The sequence below is a fragment of the Lemur catta genome, chromosome 1, assembly GCF_020740605.2.
Source record: "Lemur catta isolate mLemCat1 chromosome 1, mLemCat1.pri, whole genome shotgun sequence".
Lineage (NCBI taxonomy): Eukaryota > Metazoa > Chordata > Mammalia > Primates > Lemuridae > Lemur > Lemur catta.
Window position 1 is genome coordinate 32,311,008 of NC_059128.1, and position 22,878 is coordinate 32,333,885.

The window sequence follows — 22,878 nt, forward strand, 5'->3', positions numbered from 1 at the left end:
ATGGCATAGGGTTTTGTCTCTCATCTTTTATCCTTCCTCCCCCTCCAAAAAATTAAAAAGCAGAAGCTTGACTCTCAGATAGCAGACACATGCTGAAACAAAGATTTTAGACCATCAAGAGTAGAAACCGTGGGGGCAAAGGGAACTTTCTTCCACCTTCTGAAGTTTTGATAATTGAGTCTCTGGAATAAGCTTTATAGTAGACAGAGTAACAGGAGAAAAGGCATACTAATTTATCATGTGTATGTGCACATAGTACGTCCACAAAATATGAGAGTCAAAGAAGGGCTGGATGATTGAAGCTTAAATAACATTTTGAGCTACAGAGAGAAATAGGGGTTTGGAGTTTCTGGAGAGAGGTGGCAACAGGTTATGGGAGGTTGAGGGGAGGAAATACATGGCAAACAAAGGCTGTCTTGTTATACAGATATAGTCTCCCAGGTAGCAGTCCTAAGAATTGGTGGTGTCTTAGTATCTTTTTCTGTGAATTAATCTTCTCTGTTTGATGAAATTATATGGCTGGGGAGCATGACAATTGCATTCTTTCTGGAGGAATTTCCTTTAGATAATGGGACTTCAGAGAAAGTTCTTCCTGCATTTGCTGTTCCCTGGGTGCTCTCAGTTTGAAGTCCAAAGCCACATACTTTGAGATATTGTTTTCTGAGCCTCAATAATACTTGTACATTGTATGCCAGTTGAAGGAAAGATCAGTGAACAAAAAGGCAAGTGACCCGACAGAGAGAGAGAGAGAGAGACAGAGAGAGAGAGGGAGAGAGAGAAAGACCCTGACATGATGATTGTGGACTTGCTGGGGCAAGAAGAGATGAAAATGTGGCCTTATACTGCAAGGTAAGTAAAGAGTTACTCCTCTTTGACCCAAACAGTGCTTCAGTTCCTGATTAACACTTGCAATAATAATTATAATTACTAGCCAAGATTTATTGAGTGCTGATGGTTAGCTATAGTGTTTAAGTGCTTTCCTCATTTTATCTTCACAACTGCCTATCAGATAGGTAATAGTATTATAAATGAAAAAAACCACAGCTTATTAATATTTGTTCAAGTTCTCCAAGTGAGTAAGTCAGGTTGTTAGGATTTGCATCCATATATGTAGGTGGAATTTGTAGCAATGGGATATTTGAAGTGTGTCAGATCCACAATGGTTATTCTTTTGTGCTGTATCCGACTCCAGAGGTTGTGCTTTCAACTCCTTTGCCCTGGTGTCTCTGATTCTTGTCAGGAGGCTGTGACCTCACTGAGCCCAACTGCTACTATCACTACTGTAGGAGACCAGAATATGCCACCCCAAAGTATGTTACTTTGGCATGACTGTTATTTGAGCTGAAGGCAGTTGAGAAGAAATAGATAAAAGAAAAGCTCTCTGCTCTCCCCCATTGCCTAAAAGCAGGACTCAAGTTTAGAATGGCAAAAGTATCTCACCTTCCCTCTCTACCAGGAAAGACAAAGGTTGATTCCTCAATACAACTTTTGACTCTTATCTGCCTGGAGGCTATGCCAGTGGAATTTATATAACAAATCCTCATTTATTTGCTGTTTCACAGTTTGCCATCCATAGAGACTCAAAGTCCTTTTCCTTTGTCTTGTCACTTCTCTAAAAATTTACTTTTTTTTGTTGTTGTTGTTGTTGAAAATGCTATCTGTGCTGGATTTCTAAGTCATCTCTTTTGAGAAGTCTTCATTTCCTGGGAATCTTCCATGTATACACGAAGTATACACGTTAATAAACTTCTGTTTGTTTTTGTCTTGTTACTCTATATTTTGTTACAGGGGTCTATCCTAGCTAAGAACCATGAAGAGTAGAGAGAAAATTATTTTCCCTCCACTACCTTGCTATTACTTCTAGTGTGGCACTTTCCAAATGTTTCTTCTGGAACCCTGGGGATACATGGAAATGTACTAGGGTTCTGTGAGGGTCACTTTTCAAGTGGAAGTAGCCCCAACTCCCATTTTAAGTTTGTGAAGTTTTTTTTTTTTTTTCGCTTGAGTTCAAGTCTTTTTTTCTTTCCTTCTCTAAATTACATCCCCATCTTTACTTCTAATGCAATTATTGTCTGTTCCAGAATGCTAAATCTGCAAGTGTTTCTGGCTAAAGCAGGAAATTCATTATATTTGTTTAGTTGTAACCCAAATAGAAAACAACATGAAGATGAGATTTTTATTACAATTCCCACCCAACCTACATCTCTAATCCCATTGCCCTATTTTTCCACTTAACACTGTCTGGTTTATTCAAAGCTCTCTCAGGAGGGGCAAGAGAGGGCAGGAGGAAGGCTCTATGATTACCTGGATGGGGTTTAGGCATTCTTGGGTCCTTGGCTATGGCTCCTCAAAACATTGTTGCAAATTCATAGAAGTTGAGGGTTTCAAACAGCATCCTCATGGTTTTCTCCATTTTGAATGAAAAATGTTTAATAACAGAGGAAGAGGAAACACACTCCTCACATTTATTCTCAGAGCTATGTTTTGAATTTGAATATGCAAGCAGATGTGGTGTGTACTGGTCAGACTCTCAAAGTCAAGAGTTTCACATTCAAAAGTCCATAAAGAACAATCAGGTGACTTCACCAAGCTGAAGTGCCCCAGGCCAGGGAGACAATAGGGCTGGGTGAGGACTGTGGAGGGCACATGCCCCTTCTGAGGGGCTGTCCCTATACAGCTCCAGTTGGTTGTTGCCTCCTGGAATTGGCAGTTTAACATAACCATATCTTTCAATTTTTCAAGAGGATCCAGAAGTTTGCATAAACTCTCTCAATTTTTGAACATTGGCAACTAACGTAAAAAGTATAAGACATTATGTAGAAAAAAACCCCACTATGTAGGATAAACAAAACACAGATTGGCACCATAGGCTGCCATTTTTTAACCTCTACTCTAGAACTTTATTGAGTGAAGGTAGAACCAGGATTTTGGTAAAGCGAAGAGCATTAAACCTTTTGAAATTTCAGAGGGCACTGGATGGGCTCTGAAGAGCAAGGTTTCTTCCACAATCAGCTGCCTGAGGCCAGAACTGAATGCTGGAAGAGGATCTTGAGAAGAGGCTAGAAGGAAGCCACATGCTGGAAATGTAGACAGAGCTCCCATTTGACATGTGCTACCTTTGGCTTTCTTCCAGCTCCAGAGGTCTGTGATTTTATACAACCAAGAAATAGGTGCTGTGAGAGTTAGATGGGGCAACAAGTTACATCCAGTTGTGTGAATCAAGTCCATCACTTCAGGCATAGTTGCTCCTTAAGATGTCTTTAAAAGGAAGGGGGGTGGGGTGGAGGGAATGCTGGAGATTAGCCCACTTGGTGCTCAGGTTTCTACGAGTAAACTAACCAGACCAAGAGAAACAACCCAACTGACACAAATGATATGACATTTAAGCTGGAACTTAAAGAATAGGAAGAATTTGGATAGAAAAAAAGCTTGGATGGGGAAAAAAACAGTAAACTTGGGGGAAGCAGGAGTACAAGTGAAGTCACAGAAGATGGGATATGTATATGATGGTTGTTGTCCAAACCACAAGGCGGTTTCGGTTTAGGTCCAGTTGCTCGATGTACAAAGGTCCAATTATTGAGACAGCAAGGATTGCCAAGGAAGAAAGGAATTTTTAATATGATAGACGTCTTGTTGGGAGAATGGGAGAAGCTGCCTCAAATCCATCTTTCCTAGGGATATCGTGGGCTTTCAAAGGAGGGGCCACATGCTCTGGGGAAGGTTGTGTTGTACCTCACAAGGGGCTACATGCTTTGGGGAAAGGTTGTGGGGGATGGTCAATCTTGGCATCAGGAGTCTGCCCTGGGGCCTTCAGAATCTCAACTCTTTTGTCCTATAGCAAATCCATCATTTCAGGCAGGGTGAGGTGGCTCACTCCTATAATCCCAGCACCTTGGGACGTCACCCTTGGGAGGATCACCCAAGGCCATGAGTTCAAGTCCATCATTTCTGGGAAACAACTCTAAAGATCAAATAGTTAGTTAAGGGAGAGGGTTATAAAAATCACATAAGGATTCATGGAACCAGTTACATGATCAGGCAGTCTTCAGTAGTTAGATTGGACTATATCTTTTATTATATTTGTTTAACAAATACTGGTATAGTTTCTAAGGGCTTTAATTCTCAAAACATTACTATGAGGCAGTGATAATCAGTGATACTAATTATACTCAGTTTAAAGATGTGGAAACTGAATGTTTTATTCTTTAAACTTGAGTTAAGTTCTCATGATGACACAGTGACCCCTGGACAGGTGAAAGACAGGATGCTTTATTACCTACAGTTCCCAATGGGAGAAGGCTGCTATGCAGAGCCACATAGGGTGCTGCACCCAGGGAAAGAGTAACAGCAGCTGGAACTGTAGGAGGTGGCTTATGTATGGCATGTGGGATGGGGTTAGCTAGGTTTCTCAGGCTTCTTGTGGACTGGATATTTTTAATGATTTTCCAAGCACAAGGAAAAGAGGGCCATGTCCTTAGGCATCTGGCACCAGGAAGCTGGGTGTATATGTTGTAACCCAGGTATGTTAGCTCAGTAAGGGAGATGGTTGGAATATGGGTTTAGCAAACCACCTGCAAGGGAGAACTGAGAGGTGTTTAGCTATAATCTCAAAACTGGGTCAAGACAGAACTTGTGAAATATATTATTACCCTGAGGCACAGAGAGATCCAGGAACTTGTTCAAGGTCACCACTAGTAAGTGGCAGAGGCCAGATTCAGTACCAGGCAGTCTAGTTCCAGAGCCCATGTGAGAATAAAGCTAGAAAAGTAAGTACAGGATCAGGTCAAGGAGGCACTTGAAAGCCACACAAAGGCACCTGGGCTTTCTCTGGGCAAGTGAAACATCAGTGATAGAGGGATATAGCTGGAGGATGAGGACAAGCTTATGGGAAAAGGATATGTGATGTGAGGAAGAAGCCTTGCCTGTGAACAAGCTGTCATTCTTGCCAAACTATCTTGTTATCTTTTATCTCCACCTATATTGTTTTTAACCTCTCCCCCTGACCGCCCCCACCCCCCGCTCTTTTTTTTGCTGGCTCTTTCTTCCAGTGAAAGGTGTAGTCTGTATAGGTCCTTTGAAAAAAGGCTATGGCAATGTGGATGCAATTTTTATAATGTGAAATAAAAATAAAATCCTAATACCCCCAGAATAAATGGACCCCCTTTGGTCAAAGAGACCCCAGAAAAACTTAAGAAATTAAGTTTTCTGAGCCTATGCACAAAGTGCCCTTATGTCCTCTGTTTACCTTTTGAAGCCTAATTTTACTGTATTTTAATGTTAAGTCTCCACCCCAAAGTGAACATGGGACATACATGCTTACTTACTACACATGCCTGAGACCTCCCTCATGAATATTCATAGATCTTCCTGTAACCCATTGAATATGTATATTTAGCCAACTCATTTAGCATAAAACTCCCATCCCACCTTTGCCCCAGTGAAGTGCCTGCTTTTGGTCTCAACCTTCCTAGCCTAAAGGTTGCAACTCTTTTAAGAAATAAAGCTCTCCTTCCAAATTTATATTTTCATGATTTTTAAGTCAACAGTAGACCAGGGGGAAAGGACCTTTACAAATATGCCAGTATCCAATATTTAAAATTCCTGTTTAGAACACTGGGAGTATATACCTCTGACAAAGACCAATTATTTGGAGGGTTGGACCTCTCCTTCTGTTTGCCCTCCTAGTCCTTTTCCCCACTGTTTTTGAACTCAAATTGGGATTCATGGAATAGGTGACTACAAATGCAACTGCCTTTTGGATTAATTCCTTCCATCTACGCTAAACTCCTATATCCATGTTGAACATTGGATATTAAGGAATCATCCATTAGTTTTGCCTTTGTCCTAAAACAAATAGGGAAGAGTTGTGATGGAGGGAGATTGTGAAGCTGAGAGGAGAATTCCTGGGCTGCTCTGCTTGGGGAAGTGGATTTTGTGCCTTATGTGTTCTCCTTACCCTGGCGTGCAGGGTAAGCACTTGGAAGCTAAGTTCTCATTCAGCCCAGAAGGGCAGATTGCTGGAGCAATAGCTCCTTAGGATGCCTTTAAAAGGACAGTGTGCAGTGGGCAGGGTGGATTGCTGGAGACTCACCTGTTTAGTGCTTGGGTTTCTGAGAGGAAACTAACCAGCACACAGGAAGCACAATCAATTGACTTGAGATCCCCAAGAGCACTTGTGGGATTTGTTGTGATCACCCAAGAAGCCTATTTTTGTCCATTGCCAACTAGCAGGGTACTAGCTTAGGCAAGTGCAAAGTCTGAGGCCTCTCAAAGATACTTTGGGGGCCTTGCTTTCCCTCCACCCGTGGCTGAACAGGGCCAGCCCCATCTGAATCCTGAATAGGGCAATAGACTTTCCAGCAGCTCATGGACACTTTCTTTCTATAACATATTAACTTCTAAGATTTGCTTAGGGCTTTCTAATTCACCAAGGCTTTTCCTTACTTTGTGTCATTTGAACCTCAAACAACTGTTGAGGTGGACCTCTCCCCACATTGAGGGTGCTCCCTCTGCCTGCTACCCCACCTGGACCTGCCTGCAGACTTTAGCTGGCCCATTCCTGCTTTCCCATGGTGCCAGGGATAACGCAGTATCAAGGATTTCCTTGGATTGTTGTGAACTGAATCCAGGCTCATAGGGTCTCTCCCAGCGGTCTCATTAGTTTAAACCGTTAGAGGTAAGGCAGCCGTGAGTGAAAATGAGTTTGATTTTCAAAATAAGCGCCTCTCAGGGCTGTTGCCTTCCTGTATTTTATTTTTAATAAAGATCTCAAATGTATTTTAATAAAACAGAAAAAAAACATGTTTCTGTAATAATAATGTTTGAGGCTTTGTCCGGTTGCATTAGGGAATTTTTTTGTATGTATATGAGGGGAAAACACTCTTGCTTTTGTACCACCAAAGCCCATCATTCATATAATCATGGGAGTTGTCCTCCCACCCTCCACCAGGTATTTACTGAAGGCCTTCCACAGTTCAGGCACTGTGTTAAGCCTCCCTTTAAGAGGAAGATGAGGAACCTCAGTGCTGAGCCTGAAGGGGATTCTAAGGAAGAAGCCACAAGGAACCAGCCAATGTCAAGGAACCCAGGAGCAGATGAGAAGGGAGTCAGGTAAGCAGAACAAAAAAGGTAAATAAGTAGGTAAACATATACAAATCAGACCTTTCTAAGACCCAGAAATGCATAAGCATATGGTAGAAGGGTTCAGTAAAAAGAATATAGCTGCAACCAACCATATGCCAATATGGAACAACATAGAATGGTTTTGGATGGTTTCAAATATTCTGACAGTTGGTTAAATTTATAATACTTACCTAATATATTTTATCTGTGTGTATACATACATACACAGATGTACATATATGTACACACAGATAGATATAAATTTTTTCTCTTCCTTTAAAAATTAATTTCTGTGCTAATATTGATAAAACTTATTGATTATTGACACAATTATAAAATTATTTCAAAGTTAGAAACAAAGTGTGATTAACTTTGATATGCAGTCAAAATTTTATATGATCATATACATTTAAAGTGTAAAAAGAAAAAACAAACTGGCTTGGAGACCACCATGATGCTTTCTCAGTGAGGGGAGAGAGACCCCACAGTACCATGGTGAACTGGGGCTAAAAACCATGAATCTTGTTCTACACAGTATATGTGACTCTAGGACAGGAGTCAGTAAACTAAGGCCTGTGGACCAAGTCCAGACTGCAGCTTGCTTCTATAAATAAAAAACACAGCCACACCCATTTTTTTACTATTGTCTATGGTTACTTTAGCCCTACAATGGCCGATCTTCCCAGTTGGGAAGATCACCTTGTGGCCCCTTAATGTCTAACATAGTTACTCCCTGACTTTTTAAGAAAAAATTTGTGGGCCAGGCGCGGTGGCTCATGCCTGTAATCCTGGCACTCTGGGAGGCCAAGGCGGGTGGATCGCTCGAGGTCAGGAGTTCGAGACCAGCCTGAGCAAGAGCGAGACCCCGTCTCTACTAAAAATAGAAAGAAATTATCTGGACAACTAAAAATATATATAGAAAAAATTAGCCGGGCATGGTGGTGCATGCCTGTAGTCCCAGCTACTCGGGAGGCTGAGGCAGTAAGATCGCTTAAGCCCAGGAGTTTGAGGTTGCTGTGAGCTAGGCTGACACCACGGCACTCACTCTAGCCCAGGCAACAAAGTGAGACTCTGTCTCAAAAAAAAAAAAAGAAAAGAAAAAATTTGTGAGCAAGGATCCCTGTGTGGCATTTGGGAGTAGAAAAAGTTTGTGCTGTGTTCATGGCTGGACAATAAGAATCAGTGCCAGAATCTATGCAGCAAAGCTTAGGATCTCTTTATAGAGAACTCTTCACCTCTGAATGAGTGGGCTCTTCTGGGGTATTGCTTACTCAGGAGTCCTACTGTGTGGAACCATGTGCCTATTATCACATAGACTCTCTTTGAAACCTGACCACTCCTGTGAATTCTGGGTCTACCTCCCCTCTCTGAATGGACAGCACATAGAGAAGGCCCTTCATTTGGGGGAGTCAGGAAGGACAAGGTTAGTAATCCCATGTCTGATTCCCACCATGTCCTCAGTGAGCTGGCCATTGCAGAGAAAGGAGCCCTAATACTCGCTGCTTCCTCTGCCTTTGTATAAATTGAGGCTTGAAACTTACATTCCAGAAAAACACAAAAGACAGGGGCTTCATGTGATCCCTGCCAGTTTAAAACTTTGCTAGTTTGACTTAGATTTTCCAGAGCTATAGAGTCAGAAGTGCAAGGGATTATTCTTCTCCCATGATATAAGTACAGTATTTCATAAGAAATGAAAGCCTGGGGCTATCTGCATTGACATCTTCCTCATGCAATACATATGTTCCTTGGTTTCAGTATGCGTCAGTATAAATGCATTTGGAAAGAACCATTCTGATTTCAGGATAGTCTGGACCTGGTGGGATGATATGCTGAGACAATAGCTAAGGTCAAATTGAAGTAGCTTAACAATTAATATTGTAAGAAATTGATTTTTATAATTAAAACATAGTTCAATAATTTTCTAGATGGGCACATGAGTAGTTTCTTGATATTATCATTTTCTGTCTTTTACTCTCATTCCTTTTCTTAAAAACTAATGTTATTTTTTCTATTCTAAAACATTTATTATAAAAAATTCAGAAAGAAAATTAAAAAGAAAAAACTCTCTATAATTCTCCTATCTATATATATATTGGCATATTTCCCTCTAGTATTTTTGAGTGCATATATTTCAATGTTGCTGTGATCATATATCATATTCAAAATGGTACATATACCTTTTTGGGAAAAATATCTGGCCTTAAAAGTAGAAAAATAAAACACAGTCTTTGTAGAAAATGTGAAAATACAGAAAAGTATAAAAAGGTTCAGATTCTGGTAATATGGCAGAGTGGATGTTCAGAGGAATCTCTCTACCCGTGTAGCACACTTAAAAATGCTAGATCTGGAACTGATGTGGAAAAAAAAAAAAGAATGCTAGATAAAAGAGGAAAAACTTTGTTTTTAATGCACAGTCGAATTAAGGGAAAATACGGGAATATTCCTGAGGCAAAATCACAGAAAGGCAGGAAACTAGAGAGAAGCATACTCTGGGGCTGATGTTTAACCTGAGAATATCCACTGATCCCTATGAAATAGAGTGGGTTTAAAAGACCACTTATGCTAGAAAAAGATATAAGATAAGGTCTAAACAGGTGGAAGATTAGAGAACATGCTCCCTCAGCAAAGCTGAAACTCCCTGAAAGGCAACATCATACTCAGGGTGGAACAAAACTAAAAAAAACAAACTGCCCTGTTTGTGGACCAGATTGGAGGGCAAAGAAAAAAAATCTCTCTAGAAATTCCTAAGCCATAAGTTTATACTCGAAAAGGATTAGGGCTAGAATTCATGCTTTTATTTGGCCTTAAAAAACCCCAGTTGAAAATTTAATTTAAAGTGGTCCTGGATTGGTTGTGTCCTCAGGTCTTTGGCAGGAACAAATGCAAATCATCTCTGGAGGGACTCACATTAAACTCAAGCCTCAATGAATTCCACAGATAAAGTGCCAAGGAATATGAGCTTACAGGCATAAATCACTGAATATATGAGGAAACAAGCTGTGAAAGAGAGTCAGCAGAAACCATTAACCATAGAATTAGATCAGCAAAGACTGTATATGTTGAAATGATCAGTAATAAGATATAAAAGAAGTATGTTCAATGTTTAAAGAAATTAAATAGAGGTTACTGAAAGTATATTAAGAGACAATATATTTTCATAGTAGAAAAAGAACTGAATAGAATTTCTAGGAATGAAAAATATAATGATGAAAATTAGAAAACTATAGATTGGTTAAATAGCAGATTTGACACAGTTGAGGAGAGATTTAGTAAGATGGAAGATAGGTGTAAATAAATTTCCTAGAATTCATCACAGGGAGACATGAAGATGGAAAATATAATAGAGAAGTTAAGGGATATGGATAATAGAAAGAGAAGCTACAATATATGTCTAATCATAGTCCCAGGAGTGAGTTGAAAGAATGAAAGATAATATTAGAAAGCATAATAGCTGAAAACATACCAGAATTAATAAAAGATACCAATCCTAGATTCAGTATATTCAAAGAACCCTAAGCCTAACAATTAAAAGAAAACCCACACTTACATATGTCATTGTGTTTACACCCATATACATCTGCTATTATAAAATGGAAGAATACAATAATCAAAGAAAAGATCTTAAAAGCAGTAAGAGAAAAGAGGAGAATTACCTACAAAGAGGGTATAGTTGACTTTGAATAGCAACAGAAGCAGCCAGAAGGCAGTGGAATAAATGTTCACAAATTGAACTCTCCAGTTAAAGGACAAAGTTTGCCACATTGAATTTTAAAATATTTATCCAATGACTGTTTACATAAGACACATCTAAAACATACGAACACAGAAAGGTTAACAGCAAAAGCATGAGAAAAAAATATATGCAGGTAAACAGTAACAAAAGAAAAGTTGGCATAGCTATGTATATTATTATCAGATAAAATATACTTTAAGGCAAAAGGCTTTACTAGAGATGAACAGCGTGTCTAAACGTTAGTTAAAGCTTCAACTCACCATAAAGATATAATAATTTTAATCTTGGATGCACCTATTTACATAGTTTTTAATTGATGAAACTCTGAGGAAAAACAGACACAGCTACAAAGTAGGAGATTTTAACACACATCTCTCAATAATTGATAAATGAACCAGAAAAAAAATAATCAAGAACATAGAAGATTTGAACACTACAAAAAGCAATTCTGGTGGGGCACTGTGGCTCATGCCTATAATCCTAGCACTTTGGGAGGCCAGGGTGGGAGGATCTCTTGAGGCCAGGTGTTCAAGACCAGCCTGAGCAACATAGCAAGACCCCTAAAAAAAATTAGCCAGCCATGGTGGCACGCCTGTAGTACCAACTACTCAGGAGGCTGAGGCATTAAGAGCCCAGGAGTTCAAGGCTGCAATGAGCTATGATAGCACCACTGTACTCTAGCCCAGGCAACAGAGTGAGACAGTAGCAAAGAAAATAAAAAAAGCAATCCTATTCTAATGGCCATATAGAGCACTTTACCCAACAAATGGGGAATATATATTTGTATCAAGTTTTCATGGAACATTTAAAAGACATGATTCTATGCAATTAAGCAAATATTTACAAATTTTAAAGATTTTGTATTATTCAGACCATATTCTATGACTGCAAGGCTAACAAATTAGAAATAAAAACCAAAAAGATAACTTAAGAAAACTCTCATTTGTAAATTTTGACACTTACTTTTAGATAACCCATGTGTCAGAAATAACAGGTATTTAAAAACGTGTTAAATCAAAAAGCAGTAATGAAATTGACCATTAGACAGATTTTTATTAAAAACTAAACATATGTATAGATGTATACATGAGATACAGTCAGGAAATTAACTTCCCAAGGATACCTGGGAAAGAATTTTTATTCAGAATGAGAGAAAGTAAGATTAGGTTATTTACTAAATTAATGGATTGGCAACTTCACAGGGAATGAACGCTATTTTGTCTTAGCCTGTTTGCCCACAGTCTTTGTATTCAGACCATAAAGACAGAGTTTATGCTCAAATTATTCATGATACTATTAGTACTAATTAGGTCTCCATGGCTTCTTGGTTGGGAATTATTGGAAAAATTAGATAAGGCATATAGACTGTGACAGATTGTGGTTGTTGTAAACTACAGATTGTAGGTATTACTTACAGGATTCTTTAGCATTAAGAACTGAGTAATAAAAAAAACTACATAATAAAACCTGTGGTATTTGGTTGTACTCAGAGGGAAATTTATAGTCTTAAATGTATGTGATAGTTAGACGGAAATGCATAGCTTATTATGGTTATATTAGAGAATAAGAAAGGTTGAAAATAAATAAGCAAAGCATCCAAATTAGGAAGTTAAAAAATAGAATACACTTATGAAAACATAGAAGAATGAAAATAACAAACAAAAGAACAGAAATTAGTGAACTATGAAGAAAAGTTACAGTAGAGGGATCAACAAAACTAAACATTTTGAAAAGCCTTAAGATATTGATAAATCTCTGGCAGGAATGCTTAAGAAAAAAGCAGCAGAAGCTACAAATAAACTATAACATAAGCTATAAATAAATATCAAGAATGAAATGAGACAAAATTATTGATGCAGGCAAGTTTAAGGATATTACAAAAGAATGCTGTGAATAACTTAATTGCAATGAAAGTAAAAGTAAGAGAAATGTGGAATTTGTAGAAAGTATAAATTATCATAAAATACAAAATGGGAATAAAGCAGCCAGAATTCAACTACCCTTTTTGTCAGTCCTGTCCATTGCTCTGTCCCTAGTACCTGTCACATAGTAGGGTCACATAATTAAATTCAGATACAGAAACTATTAAGATTTTGGTGTATTTGTCTTTACATATGTCTTAAAACACAGCTCATTTGTATTCTGATTTTTAAGCATCGGTAATGCAGATAACTTCACAGATAATAGATAAAAAATGATAAAAAACAAAATGTAATGACAGACAGCATCTGCTTTGTTATTCTTTATCACTTAAAAAACTACATGAGTTTCAAAGCAGCTAATCTTATCTAAATTTCCTTGGCAATGAAATGAACAATATGTTCTTTGTACAACTGTGCTTTCATGGAGCATAAAAGAGAGATTTTTCTAGCAATTCTTCTGGGACAGCATCCTAGCCACATAGTGTTTGATCATTATTAGCAAGTACTGGAACAGGATTATTATTATTTCATGATGTTATTAAACAAAATTAGCAATCTCTGGAGAGTGAGGAATATGGCTTAAGATCCCAGTTTCCTGGCACTCTGACAGATGTGGAAACAAAAAGGGAAAAATAGTGTGAGACCTTATAAAGAAAGATTGCTTCTGACTGTAGTCCTCATGTGCAAACACACAACTCTGGATTTTTCTTTTCTTTTTTTTTTTTTTTTGAGACAGAGTCTTGCTCTGTTGCCTGGGCTAGAGTGCCGTGGCATCAGCCTAGCTCACAACAACCTCAAACTCCTGGGCTCAAGCAATCCTACTGCCTCAGCCTCCCGAGTAGCTGGGACTACAGGCATGTGCCACCATGTCCAGCTAATTTTTTCTATATATTTTTAGTTGTCCAGATAATTTCTTTCTATTTTTAGTAGAGACGAGGTCTCACTGTTGCTCAGACAGGTCTTGAACTCCTGAGCTCAAACAATCCACCCACCTCAGCCTCCCAGAGTGCTAGGATTACAGGCGTGAGCCACCATGCCCGGCCTCACAACTCTGGATTTTAAAATGAGCATAGATAACCTGTGAGTTCTTTGTAATCACAACTTTTGTGTATCTTTGCTTCGATGAAATAATTTTTCAAGAAATTTTTTTCAAAAAAGATACATGAGTGATATATGTTTTTAGCACTTGCTTATCTTAGAATGTCTTTTTGTTGCCTTCCCAAAAGAAAGCAAACAGAAATCCAAGCAGAAAATTCTTGAGGACCCTACCCCCTCATCCTCACAAATTAGCATTAAGTATTTTTTTCTAGGTACATATGTACATATGTAAAGGTATAGAGAAAATTGAGAAAGAATACATACTAAATTTTCAACAGTAGTTATCTCTGTTAAGTAAGAAAGGCTTTTTGAATGTGCACACATGTATGTGATGTTGGGGGTGGGCAATAGTCAAAGACTCATTAATATTACCTGTAGTATTTTAATTTTTTTTAAGCAAGGAAAAAGTGAAACATTAACAGTAAATTTAAAACTTAAAACAATCTCTTAGTCATAACATTTTTTCATCAAAATTTTATAGACATTGTTTTATTGCTTTTTGGCTCTTAATTCAATAAATTTCTTCAACAGGTTTTTAATGCCAAACATGCATCACTGAACAGGGGATAGAATGATGAGCAAAAATGGACTTCGTGGAGCTTACAGCAAACTGAAAGAGAGAGACCCCAATCAAGCAATCATAAAAACAAAAGCAAGACAAAACAAAAACCCACCATGGTAAGTGCTTTGAGGTGCCTGCTGCCTATGAGAGCAGGTAACAGGAGAATGGTCCTGGTCAGGAGGTCAGAGAGGAGCCCCTGAAGAAATGACTGTATGAAGCAGGAGAGGAACACTTCAGGGAGATTGAGCTCTGAGTGTAAATTCCTGTGGTAGGGGCCATGCATGACACTTAAGAGGGACTGAGAAAAAGTTGGTATGTCTGAACAGAAATAAGTGGATCTGGAGAGGTAGGTAGGAACTAAAATGTGGAAAGCCTTGTATGCCAAGATAAGAATTTGGTTTTTATCCTAAAAACCAAAGGAAGCAATTGGAAGGTGTAAATTTGGGAGTGACATACAAAGATTTGTATCACAAGGAGGTCCGTCTGGATATTGTGTGGAGAATTGAATGCAGAGGAGCAAGGGTGAAAGAGGAAGACCAAAGAGGAGTCAATGGCAGTAGGCTGGTAGAGAGATGATGGTCGCTCACACTAGAGTGAGAATGGCTGTAGAAATGGAAAGGGAAGTATATTTGAGAGACATTTGGGAGAAAACATATACAAGGCTCTGTAATCAATTGGGCATGGCTCAGTGAGAGAGAGGAATGTGTCAAGGACAACTCCTAGTTTCTGAATGAAGTGATGAGTGAGTGATTAATGATGGCATCCATGGAGATGTCACAAGAAGAGAACTAGGTTTGGAGAGAATACCATACATTTAGTTGTGCATGTGTTGAATTCAACAACATTTAAAACATGTAAGTGGAGATGTCAAGTAGACAGTGATTCTGCAGATCCAGACCCAAGGAGAGGTCCAAACTGGGGATTTGATTCAGAGAATCAGTGGCATCAAGGTGATGCGTAAAGCTGTGAGTCTGGATGACATTGCCTAGAGAGTAAGTACAAAGAGAGAAAAAAGTGCCGCCAAACCAAGCCTTGAGGAGCATCAACATTCAGTGGCTTGTCAGAGGAGGATAAGCCTGATAAAAGGGATATTGGGGGAGCTGTCAGAGAGGTACGAGGGAAATCAGAGGGGTTCTGGGTTATGGAAACCAAAGAAAGAGCATTTTTAGGAGACATCAATTGACAATGTTGAGTACTATCAAGGATCAAAATCTAAAATGTCTGTGGAGTTTTGTGACTTCTTGTATAACTTGCAACTAATATTAATTAAAAGCAAATTTATATTGCCCCAAAGTGGAAATTTTTTTAAAATCCCTTGCTGGCACTGAGTTGTTGAATATTTTTGCAATTTACACATATAACTAGCATGCCTCAATCCTATATCCAGATATATAACTATCACTTGAATTCAGCAGTTGCATTCAGCCAAAAAAAAAAAAATCAGGAAACTGAATAATGTATGGCATAGTACTGTGTTGTAGAGACTTTAACATGCATCTGCAAGTTCTTGGACATTTTTCCCATTAAAAGGTAGACTCTTGGTGTGGTATAATCCTAGCACTCTAGGAGGCTGAGGCAGGAGGATTGCTTGAGGTCAGGAGTTCAAGACCAGCTTGAGTAAGAGCGAGACCCTGTTTCTACTAAAAATAGAAAAATTAGCCAGGCATTGTAGCTCAGGAGCTGAGGCAGGAGGATTGCTTGAGCCCAGGAGTTTGAGGTTGCAGTGAGCTATGATGATGCCACTGCACTCTACCTGGAGCGACTGAGTGAGACTCTGTCTCAAAAAAAAAAAAAAGAAAAGAAAAGAAAGGTAAAGTCTAGTTTCCTCCTCTTGAGTAGAGGCTGGAGGCTTAGTGGCTTGCTTCTAATGAATAGAATGTCATTGAATGCTACATGACTTCCAAAGCTGGGCTAGGAACAAGTTTCTGCATGGCTCTCTCTCTATGTGCCGTTAGAACCCTGAGCCACCATGTAAGAAATCTGGCTACCCTAAAGCTACCATGCAGGAAAGGCCATGTGGAAAGACGATGCAGAGAGAAGGAGATGCTTAAGGAGTCCCAATTATGCTTGTATCCCTAGCCCATGCACCAGACATGTGAGATTTGAGTGAGTTGTGGTTTTTTTTTTTTTTTTTTTTGAGGCAGCTCCAGCCCCATTACTGTCTGCAACTGTGTGGGAGACCTTGAGTGAAAACCACCTTGCTGAGCCCAGTCAGATCCCAGAATCATGACAGCAAATAATAAATTATTGTTGTTTGTTTCATATCATTAATCTTGAAGTGATTTGTTATGTAGCAGAATGTGTTTATTAAGAACCAGGGAATTAATTTTTAGTATAAATTTTAAATATGCCTGCCAAGAAATTATCTGGTTTGGAAAATGAAAAAATAAAATTGAAGAAGCAAAAAAGTTAAGTGGGAAACATTTTTTCCTGGCATAAAAAATGAGAAAAAATAATGTAAACAAATTTCAAGTAAGACTTTGTTATTATATCTTTATTCTTAATGTATATGAATAACTAATACATTTATAAGTGATTTGAAATTCTGAAACAGGCATTTTCAGTAGGCTAAAATGTTAATTTAGTATGTTTAGTAGAGTCCTTATTTTGAATAGTAAGAATAAGGTATACAATTTTAAAATAGAATATCAATTCTTTTCCTTTCTTCCTCATCTGAACAAATGTCGAACAAATACTTAAGAAGTATTTGTTTGAAGAATCACCAAAATACTAAAGCTTCATTGTGTGCCTGCAGGAAAGAGAGGGAGAAAGAGTACCTTAGTGCAAGGGTAGCTGTTCATGTCCCTGTTTGGTGCTGGAATCAGGATGCAGGGAAGAAGAGGAGGAACAAGCTCTTTTCAGGTGGATTTTGGTTGCCAGGAAGAGACAAATGAAGCATGAAATAGATTTGTTTTCACAGTCTAACTTTCTATAGTTAGTTAAAATTCCTCCCATATTTTGACAGTTGTTTTTTTTCCATCAGTGTTTTCCTTATCACTGGGGTTTCTAGTATATGTATTTTCATGGGAATTTTGGAGAGGTTGCATAGGGGCTGCTAGGTAGATGTGATTTAAATTGGAAGCCATCATCTCACTTGCATGAGAATTAACAAATTACCCACAAATGATGTTTTGACTACCAGCTACAGAAGATGCTGGCCCCAGGGAGCTTAAGATATTAATGGTCTAGTGTGCAGAGGGGGGGAAAAAAGATATCCAGGGACTAAGGCTAATGGATCCCCTTAGCAATCCCAGGGGCTAGGGAGGTTGAGCAGGACCACTAAACCACACATGGTGGTGCAGATTGGGCAGAGTCAAGGGGGCTGATAGGAGCTGAAATTCAGCAAGCTCTGTTGTCAAGCGTTGGCTCAGATGAAGGGAGACTTTTTGCTATTTGGCCCTCTAGAGAAGATGACTTTTGTTAATTTGCACAAAGGCACCTTACCGGCTAGCAGAGACTCTGAGTGAGTGTGTATGTGTGTATTTATAGGAGTATATACAGTTATAGATGATAAATGTGTGGTAAGTGAAGGTGAGTTCTCAAAGCTTGGGAAATTTACTTTCTGACCAATGTCTTGGGAAGTTGGCACTTGCTTGAGGTGCCATAATTGAGTTTCTGCTACATGTTAATGTAACAGAATATAGCTAATCACATAGTTTCTGTTCATTTCTGCCACTATATTTCATATTCACTCCTTTCTATTCTGCTTGAGCCAATCATGCCTGGTACATAGTATGTACTCAATAAATTATAGCTGCTATTTATGTAATATCAAGGTCAAGGGATATAGAGGGATTTTCTTTAAAAGAAAAATTTTCTTGTCTTGGAAGATGACTACATGAAGGGAAGTGAAGAAGGTGTTTATCTAACATTAGTGCCATTTTGTTACAACAAGTGCAACCTTGGATCATTAACATTTCTTAAATGAGGCCCGGCATGGTGGCTCACACCTATAATCCCAGCAATTTGGGAAGCCAAGGCAGGAGGGTTGCTTGAGCCCAGGAGTTTGAGACCAGCCTGGGCAACATAGCAAGATGTTGTCTCTACAAAAAATTTTTAAAAAGAATTAGCCAGGCATGGTCCCAGCTACTTGGGAGGCTGAGACAGGAGGATCATTTAAGCCCAGGAGTTTGAGGTTACAGTAAGCTATGATTGTACCACTGCATTCCCACCTGGGAAGAGAGAGAGACCTGCCTCTGAAAAAACAAACAAAAAAACCTATGCACTATACTTTGCTATGCCAAGACAGGAATAGTACAGCCAGAAGGAAATAAGCCCCTTCCTCTGATGAGGTAACTTTTAAGGAAAGAGAATTGAACCCTGGAAAAGGTCTTGGGGCTGCAGCAGATAGGTGTTGTTCCCTTGGGAGCCATCTGATACCTGACAGATCCTTCTGACCAGCAGTAGCCAGACCAAACTACTTCCACTCCTGGCACAGGAGGTGCCCTTCCTAGAAATAAATGTTTCACGCCAGCCAGGGGAACTCACTTGGACCATTCTGTGTTGTCTACCACACTATAGTGAACAGACTCCTGTTTAAATATCTGAGTGTGTAGGATGCTTGAATTTGATTGAATACCCCCAGGATTAGACAGGTTGCAAGAACAAAGTGCTCCTATTGCTGGGGGCAGCTAGGCCAAAGTATTAGCCCAGTTCTAGGTCTGGGTCTGTGGTAAGGTGCCCTGAAAGGCTACAGAATTCTGAGTTCAGTGGAAAGTGAAACCCCAGGATTTCCTTGGACTACACTGAAGATAGGTGGAAATCAGAAATCAGAAATGCCTCCTAGATTTAGTGTTACTATACTGCTATCTCCAAGAAGAATGTCCCTCTGTCTGCTTTTGATGTCTCCTTAGCCAGAAAGTCCCTTTTCATGTTCTGTTAGGGAAACACAACCCAGGCCCATCTAAAGTAGAAGCCAATCCCTGTGGGCCAGTTAACTTCATTCTGTTCCTTGGTATCATCTGTACTGCTGACATCATTTGTAAAATGCATTGCTTTTGGTACAGATGGGGCTGACCAAGAGAATAGGGAGAATCATTTGAATTATTACATCTGGGAATCCAGAGAAAGTGGTTTGAGCTAGGCTTACGTGAGGATAGTGGCTTTACAAAACCAAGCATACTGGAGACACAGCTAAGTTGCTGTCCCAGATCCTTCACTGGGACAAGGAGCCCAGCAGCCCTGGACTCCTCAGAGAAGAAAGACCTAAATCCCTGAGAAGGGTGTGAAATGTGAATTCATGGCTTGCCATCTGGCTTGAAGACTCTCATGACCAGGAGATAGCCGGTTTGGAGCATGACGTTTGTAGACCCCGTCTGTGTCCTGTGGGCCAGGACTAGCTTCTCAGAGAGCTGTGGCACCAGATCTGTGGATGGAGACAAGGAGAGGTGAGAGGAACTGCCTGTTACTGCAAGTGCCATTTTGATTAGCACCAAGAAATGTTCTTTCTTAGCGGGCTAGAAAATCCTTGCTGAATGAACTTTTAAAATCATAAGACATGGGCTCGGGACATTAACAAATGCTGACATGCATCAACACTTATTTCTAATCTCAATTAGATACTCACTCTTCTTTGGAATCCAGCTACCCCAGCTACTAGCGATGTTGTCATTAGCTGGAGGCTTACAGGGCCCCTGGAACTGAGCTTATTAAGAATAAATGAGCCTTGGGTTCGGACTCCTGAGGGGTTTTGCTTTCTGAAGCTAGGCACAAATAAAAACTCAGCTGCCTAGGCTTTGCATTATCATATTTTCTGTGTTATATTGGTCTCCAGGGAATGTGCTTTATACATTTCTAAGTTGTTTGTTTTGTTTTTAACAGAGGAGATCAAGTTTTAAACAACCCTCAATTATCAGAGAATCCCCCTTTAAAATTTGAGCAGCAAGATGACTATTTTAAAATATCCCTTTCTCAGTCAATAGTTTCTCCCTGAGCCTTGGTCCTGGCTGTTGGCTTCACTGCGCAGCCACTGCTTCTTGCTCTAGTTAGCATCTGTTGAGTCCAACCCAGCTATAGGCCGGGGAATGATTTCTAATTTTCCTGTTGCCTCATCAGCAAAATTGACAGCTAAATTCCAGTTGCTGAGGCTTTATTACTTTTGAAGTTGTGAGAGGCAGAAAAGAGCACAGCTGGGTCCCTCATCCCAGGTGGAGTTTGCAGGACTGGCAGATAGAGGAATCAGCCTTTGACTGCTAACTGAGGACAATTTAGTCTGAATATGATTGTGGGGAGATGAAATTTGAAACCCTCAATGTTGGTTTCTGTGAATACGCTTTCAGGAGGGTGCAGCCTAAAAGGCCAAGGGACAAAACATTTTAAGAAGTTCAGCTGTTTCAGTGAGACAGGTATGGTGGGTTGTCGTGACCGGATAACCCATCCACCCAGCATATTTGCTTATCTCCTGCTTTCTTGGAAATGCCACAGCCAAGAGGCAGTAGAGCTTAGCCTGAGGACAGGGTGGCACAGGTGTGGTGGAATTGTGGTGATGTTTCTTGTTATGTGTAATTCTGTGGACAGAGGAGGCCGGTGAAAGCTTTTCACGCGTAGGGTCTTTGTTGAATCCTTGGATAATTATTTTGTGGCCATAAATGTTCTTGTTGCTATTTTCTGACATGCATGTGTACTCTAGAAAAGACTCCTGTTACGGCAAAACAGCACTTTCCCAGGAAGCGCATGCTCAACCATCCTTTCTCCTGTGCCTTTGCTCAAGGTGGTAATTTAGCAAAAGAGTGTAATTATGCAAGTGCAAAAACCTTTAAACTGGATGGTAAGGGGAAATTCTGTGGTGCTTCTCAAAATAGGCCAGGTGTAAGTATAAGGTACTGAGACGGATATGTAAATTTTTACATACCTATATAAAACAAAAGCAAGAATTCTGAACTCTGGCTTCCCTCTTCCCCAGCTTAACTTAGGGTAATTGAAGGCAGACCCTGGACACATTTTGCTACAGCATTGTTTTCTCTATTTTTGGTTGTAAACTCTCATTGAGAGTTCCTGTTGTTTCTAGTTTATGTGTTAATCATCTCTAAGGAGGGAAGGTCTCTTCTGACCTGGGGCTTACGGTTGGAAAGGGCAGAAGTTTTCTTATTGGATTCTCTCACTTTGCACGTGGTTGCTTTTAGAATCTTCTCAGCTCCTGGACTGGAGATCTGGTGGAGGTGAACTGTCAATTTCTAGCATTCTGTAGTCTTTCTTTTATTCTCATATTTTCCTAAGTATTCCAAGAAAAGGGTGTATCAGGTTACCCATTTTCTACCATTTTTTCCAGAAATCTTTCCTCTGTTATTTTAATAACACTTCCTTTTTCCCACTTGTGGCTGGTGTTTGAATAAGGAGCTAGTATGGGCCTAAAATTCTTCTAAGTTTCTTAGTAGAGAGAATCTTAAGGCACCTGAAATTAACAAGAGTATTTTGCAACACAAGCATTTCTGACACATGAGTTACATATACATTTCCATGAATTTATTCCAACAATGATGCCATTGCTCAAAATGCCAGCACATCTCCTCTTCTGAAATTGTCCCCCAAGCTGGTTGGCAAATTATTTGGGAAAACCTGTCATAAAGTAATGCACAGTCTCACCATTTTTTTTTTTTTTAACCAAAACCAGTATTGCACAGTTGGGTCACCTCCATTCACTTTTATCTATCAAAATGGGCTCCAAGCAACTTTTTTCTCAGAATCAAATTCATCTTCAAAGGATGAATATTTACCAGCCACCATTAATGAAATTCTAAAGAAAATGCCACAGGCTATGAAAGCAATTCCCAAAATGAAGCTCCATGAATTTTTTACATGGCAGTAGTGTTTGACTAGTATGGAAACTCCCAAAGAGACTCTGTTGGAGCAAATAACACTTGTTTAGATGTAGAAGTTCTGATAAGTTGGTTAAAAAGAGAGTCTCATTTGGTCTGGGAAACAAGATAAGTTGGTTTTAAAAGAGTGTCTCGTTTGATCTGGGATATGAGATAAATGGGTCCCAGCTCTGCCTATGAACATGGGTAAAGTGCTTAGCATCTCTAGATTTCTGATTCTTCACATTTAAAATGAAGGGCCTAGGTGAGATAATCTCCTAGGACTCTTTTAGCTTCAATACACTATGATTCATTCATCAAACATTTATTGGGCAGCTACTGTAAGTGTTAGATACTGTTTTAGAAAATGTGATACAAAATCCCTTGTCATAAAAGATCTCAAAATCTAGCCAGGCATATGGATGATATATAATTTTTATATCATCAATATCATCATATGATGTACTCATATATTATGTAACATAATATAATATTATTGCTGAATAAACTGACTACCTGTTCGCCAGATATTTTTCTTTTCTTCCTGGGGCTCACAAGCTAGACTCTTTTCCCCACACAGACTTTCTTGCAGTTAATTAGGTGCAGCCAAGTGACTAAAGTCTGGCTAATCAGATACAGGCAGAAGTG

The 22,878-nt window shown here is 39.3% G+C and overlaps 1 long non-coding RNA gene across 1 annotated transcript in view; it reads left to right on the top strand.

Moving 5' to 3' along the window:
- LOC123647772 overlaps nt 1–22,878 on the top strand; it is a 93,100-nt gene that overhangs the window by 66,446 nt on the left and 3,776 nt on the right. The window contains exons 4-5 of the long non-coding RNA XR_006738331.1: nt 6,950–7,110; nt 14,407–14,553. This is a non-coding gene — a long non-coding RNA (uncharacterized LOC123647772). The remainder of the gene's footprint in view (nt 1–6,949; nt 7,111–14,406; nt 14,554–22,878) is intronic.